Genomic DNA, 5,361 nt, shown 5'->3' with positions numbered 1-5,361 from the left:
AGGTGCACAAAATTGAAAAATATTCATTGTTAAAGTATTTATGGTGAACTGTCTTTGATACATATTTGCTAAATTTTATTTGTTATTTATTAATGTTAATAAAATACAATTAGAAACATTTCTAACTTGTTCAGAGTTTGTCTTTATGCAAACCACTGAGCATGTAATGCCTTTAAAATTTTTTTTGTATTTTAAAATAAATGTTTTAAGTTGATGTATAACATATAAATTACAGATGTACAATATAATGATTCACAAATTTTAAAGATTATACTCCATTTATAGTTATTATAAAATATTTGTTATGTAATTCCTTTAAATTATTTCATGTGGAAGAACTTATTTTAATTTAAGCTGTTAATTACAGCTCTACCATGATCAAAAAACTAAATGTTTTAATACAAAATAATGCTTCAATTAGCTATATACTATATGTGTTTTATGCTTAATATTTGTGTATAAATTCATTTATTAGCAACAACTCAAATTGAATAATAAATCTATAAGCAGAACAGTATTCTATACTATTTGCTGTTTAATTCACTCCCAAGCAATTGATATTTCCAGTTACTGCTAAAATACTACAGTTGCAGTTGTCATAGTTTAATACCAGTTTCAAACAACAAAATATGTGATTATTGTGCATTACCTGCAATTTCCTCTTACAGTGTTTTTTAAAACAAAGAAGTTCTTAAATATTTCTAAAAAATGTGTCTGCCTTGGCAGTTGTTTTTAGTTTATAATGGAAATTGTGTCAATGATTTTTTTCTGTCTCTCCCTTTATATATGACTTTGATTTTATTTTTACTTAAAATATATGGAAGCAAAGCTAACTTAGAAAAGGCCATTCTAGGCTTAAACATTTGGTCTGTGATAAAGCCAAGCATACAGTTTACAAAGACAATTTTCCCACTTTATGCTTAAGTACTTATAATTTTCCCACTTTATGCTTAAGTACTTTATTAAGGGAAATTCTCAATTCTAAGTGAAGTGAAGTGAAGTGAAGTCACTCAGTCGTGTCCGACTCTTTGCGACCCCATGGACTGTAGCCTACCAGGCTCCTCCCTCCATGGGATTCTCCAGGCAAGAGTACTGGAGTGGCTTGCCATTTCCTTCTCCAGGGGATCTTCCTGACCCAGGGATCGAACCCAAGCTTTACGCATTTCAGGCAGAGGCTTTAACCTCTGAGCCACCAGGGAAGCCATTATCATTTCTAAAAGATAATGTAAAGTTAAAATGATGCTTTTTAAAAATTCAGTTTTGTTTATTTTTGGCTGTGCTGGGTCTTGGTTCCTAAGTGGGCTTTTTCTCTAGTTGCAGCACGTGAGGGGCCATGCTTTGTTGAAGTGCACAGGCTTCTCATTGCAGTGGCTTCTCTGTTGTGGAGCATGGGCTTTATGGTGTAAGGTCTTCAGTAGTTGGGGTGTGTGGGCTCAGTAGTTGTGGTTCCCAGGCTCCAGAGCACAAGCTCAATATTGTGGCGCATAAGCCTGGTTGCTCCTTGGCACGTGGGATCTTCTCGGACCAGGGATCAAACCCATGTCCTTGCACTGGCAGGCAGATTCTTTACCTCTGAGCTCCCAGGGAAGCCCGAAAGTGATACTTTTAAGGGATTTTAAAGTTTGAACAATGCTAATTTTAAGCCTTTTAAAAGAAGACAAATTTTCTGAGGTTTAATAAATCATGTCATGCCAAGTTTCAAATTCAGAAAGTTTGGATTGGATTTCTTATAAAAAATACCCAATGAGTTTTAGGTAGTTCCAACTTAGTAACATTTATTAATGTCTTCCTATTGTTTAACTGTTTCCTAAAATATGTTCTTTCTCTTAACATAAAATACATTATTTTCCACTTGAACCCCTTATTTTTTTTAGTCAAGAAAACAAGTATTAATATAATGATTCTTAGCCAATTAATTTTATGCCAATTTTATACCAATTAATTTTTTAAGTTATCTGCATTATTTAGAGATGTTTTTACTACATTGATATGTAGTAAATGTTCAACCCCATTTTTATAGGACATGATTGCCCTGTGGCACAGATTTATAAGATCTAAAGAAAACCTTATATTACAAAAGTAATTTTTGCAGGGTTTTATTATTTTAGGATGACGATACACAAATAATTTAAATGTGAAATTTAGGAAACTTTTACCGAAATGAGCACAGGAGAACTCAAGTTATAAACTGACATAGCATGGATATAGGCACAAAGTCATAAAATTTCTTCCAAAATGTAATTATTTATTTTTTAAAACCATAATATTTTGCAAGTTATTGAAAATATGATCTGTCTGTATATTGTGCCCAATATCACTGGTGTATAACTGAAATTGGCTGACTGTTTTCACTGAATTGATTAGTCATATCAACTGTGTATGGCCTTCCCAGGTGGCCCTCGTGGTAAAGAACCTGCCTGCCAATGCAGGAGACATAAGAGACGCGGGTTTGATCCCTGAGTTGGGAAGACCCCTGGAGAAGGGCATGGCAACCCACTCCAGTATTCTTGCCTGGAGAATCCCCACAGACAGAGGAGTCTGGCAGGTTATAGCCCATAGGGTTGCAAGGATTCTGACACAACTGAAACGATATGGATACAGACTGAATAGCCTTGACCTCATAAAAGACTTAAGAGGGAGCCTGGTTAGAGACTATATATATACCATGAAGATCTACATTACCATAATTAACTGTGTAACTTGGACCACTCCAAAATATTGACACTTGCCCTACTTACCTACGAAAGGACCTAGAGCTGCTCTCTTGACTTGAAGTACAAAGTTTAGTTTGAAACACATGTTATGCCAGAGTTGGAGGAATGTTTTAGTGGGAAATGTTACATCAAGGACTCCAGATAACTGAAGATCATCTCTGAACATATTAATGTTTGGAGCCATGCTTCCCCCATTAGTATATCTCTCAGCTTACCTCATTTGGCTACATACCACCCCATATTGTACTTGTTAATATTCCTTAAAGAGCTTAGGCAAATTATCGCTGATATATGTTTGGGGTAAATAAATATTTTCATTTTCTCCTCATAATGTGGCTGTTGGTACCCAAAAAGAGTTTTTCAGGTGAGTTTTCATTATAAAATGTCATTTGGGGAGAGCAGAAAAGCAGACTTCTGGTAAACTATAAAAGAGTTTGTTTTGTGGGAATTCTATTCTCAAACAAAGATGGAATTTCCATCCTAGAATTATAGAATTTTGAAATGGAAGAGCTCATAAACGATTTTCCGGTCCAGCTGTTTATCAGAATAATCTGAAGCCCAAAGGTTAAGTGGGCTTCCCTGGTGGCTCAGCTGGTAAAGAATCTGCCGGCAATTTGGGAGACCTGGGCTCAGTCTCTGGGCTGGGAAGATCCCCTGCAGAAGAAAATGGCTACCCACTCCAGTATTCTGGCCTGGGCTGTATACTCCATGGGGTTGCAAAGAGTCAGACACTGAGCGACTTTGACTTTCAAAGGTTAAGTGACATATTGAAGATCACATAATTTGTTGCTTAGACAAGTTCCTAGAACGGTGTTTTTTCTTGGCCAGATGTTGTGACGTATATTATACTTCCTCGATTTTCTTTTTAAAACGTGGAAATTGAACATAATGTTATAAATAAAACTATTAGGCTAATCTCTCTCCTTGTTCATTTATAAGCCAGAAAGAAAAATCAAATGTAGAACAATCATGACAGATTTTTCAAAGAAATAGACACCACAGATTTGGGGCCCAACTCTACTCTGGACCCTCAAATAATATGGTTTCTTCAACCCTACTTGGACAGAGAAATGTTAAAAGTTTTTTGCTTTTGTTTTTTGAGAAAGAGAACATTTGGCAATACAAAAAAGAAACAAAAAAACACATTTATTTGAGGGTAAGAGAAAAGTTTTTCCCAAATAACACGTGTAGCCATTTTGTTTCAATAATTTATAATTCAGGTATGCAGAAAGAATGACTGTATAACTGTTGCTCTCTTTAAATGAGAAGCTGGAGCCCAAGGGGCATGGAATGGGGAAGATAAATCTTAGAAACTCAAATGACAAGTTCCTTCTACAGAGTGAGACACGGAAACCGCACAAACCCAGATTGTGCAATCTTGAAAGACAGTGAGTGATAAAGCAACTACTTCATAGATGAAGATAGACAACATGCTCTTGGACTTAAAAGGGACACCCTTCATGTGAGCAAGAAAAGAACATAATTTAGCTTAATATGAAGTTGCAATTAAGACCTAAGGGAAGGCTATCAAATAAATTTTTGAGGAGTTCTCCATGGTAACTTTAATGAGTCTACATTTTAGCTCTTTCTTAACATCCTCCATCTACAGCTTAAATGCACGCTGCAGTTGCCAGCCATGCCTGTGAATTCCTGATGTCCCAGCTGAGTGCTTCTGCCTCTGAACTCTAAAAAGCCCCTTGCTTGACAGGGGTTAACCATATCCGGAAAGCTTTAGAAGAGGTCTGCTGGGCAGCAGGATTACTGTCGATAAGAGGCCTCTTGTTGGACTGGAATCCAGGAGCTGTGGGAAACCCAGAAAAAGCAAGGCTCAGATGGGAATACAAAGGTATCAGCTCCTGACATTGGGAGTTCCTCTCTCCGCCAAACCCCAGAGTCAGGGAAGACTTGACATCTCCCCCAAATCCCACTCTCAAGTAAATTTCATTTGCTATCTCATCCTCAAGTTAGAATGAGTTACTAGTTAATTAATTAATGCAATTATGCAAGCATAATTGTAAGCCACTCTACTGACATATAAAGATGTTTTTAACCTTTAATTACCAGGAGAAAATGGAGAAAGTGGAGTTTGAGCACCTAACTTGAAGAAAAAACTAGGAAATAATAGTCCCTCCCACCATGCACACCACTCCCAACCCATTCTACCTAAAAAATCCTTTGATTGTGGGCTTTATTTTTATTTTAAAAATCATTATTTTAAATTAGGTCTTAAAGAAAGAAGTTGGCATTTCTTATTCTTTTCAGAGTGGTCTGGGAAATGCTACATCAATACATCTGAGAAAAAAAAATAGGAAAACAAGATCCCTTGTAATTTTGTTTTTGAATCAATACCCGAAATAATGACCAGAAAAAAAAATCTACCGGTGCGTCAGCAAGCAGGATGCTCGGCCAGTCAGCTTCATCCTTCCCCCCTGAGCTGTGGGCTCCACGCCGCCGTTTCGGGTCCCTAGAGCAGATAGATAATGTAGGACAGAATGACCAGGCCTATGATGGCAAAGAACATCAGGATGAAAATATCCAGCATTGTGGAGTCCTTGGCCGAGGACGCCTCTGGATTCCGGGGAAATGTGAGCACGGAGACTGCAGCCAGTGGAGAGAAATGGCTCCCCCTTCCCTCTACAGCTTAGCC

General features: G+C 37.0%; 1 long non-coding RNA gene across 1 annotated transcript; it reads right to left on the bottom strand.

Moving 5' to 3' along the window:
* Window positions 1-3,826: 3,826 nt before the first annotated feature.
* LOC109573428 (uncharacterized) lies at window positions 3,827-5,361 on the bottom strand. The gene is made up of 2 exons (XR_002182913.2): window positions 5,094-5,361; window positions 3,827-4,515 (listed from the first exon to the last, which is right to left on the bottom strand). It is a non-coding gene; the product is annotated as an uncharacterized lncRNA (long non-coding RNA).

Source organism: Bos indicus, chromosome 19, assembly GCF_029378745.1.
Source record: "Bos indicus isolate NIAB-ARS_2022 breed Sahiwal x Tharparkar chromosome 19, NIAB-ARS_B.indTharparkar_mat_pri_1.0, whole genome shotgun sequence".
NCBI classification, from domain to species: domain Eukaryota; kingdom Metazoa; phylum Chordata; class Mammalia; order Artiodactyla; family Bovidae; genus Bos; species Bos indicus.
The sequence above is the reverse complement of the archived record's forward strand: the minus strand, read 5'-3'. Positions and strand labels throughout refer to the sequence as shown.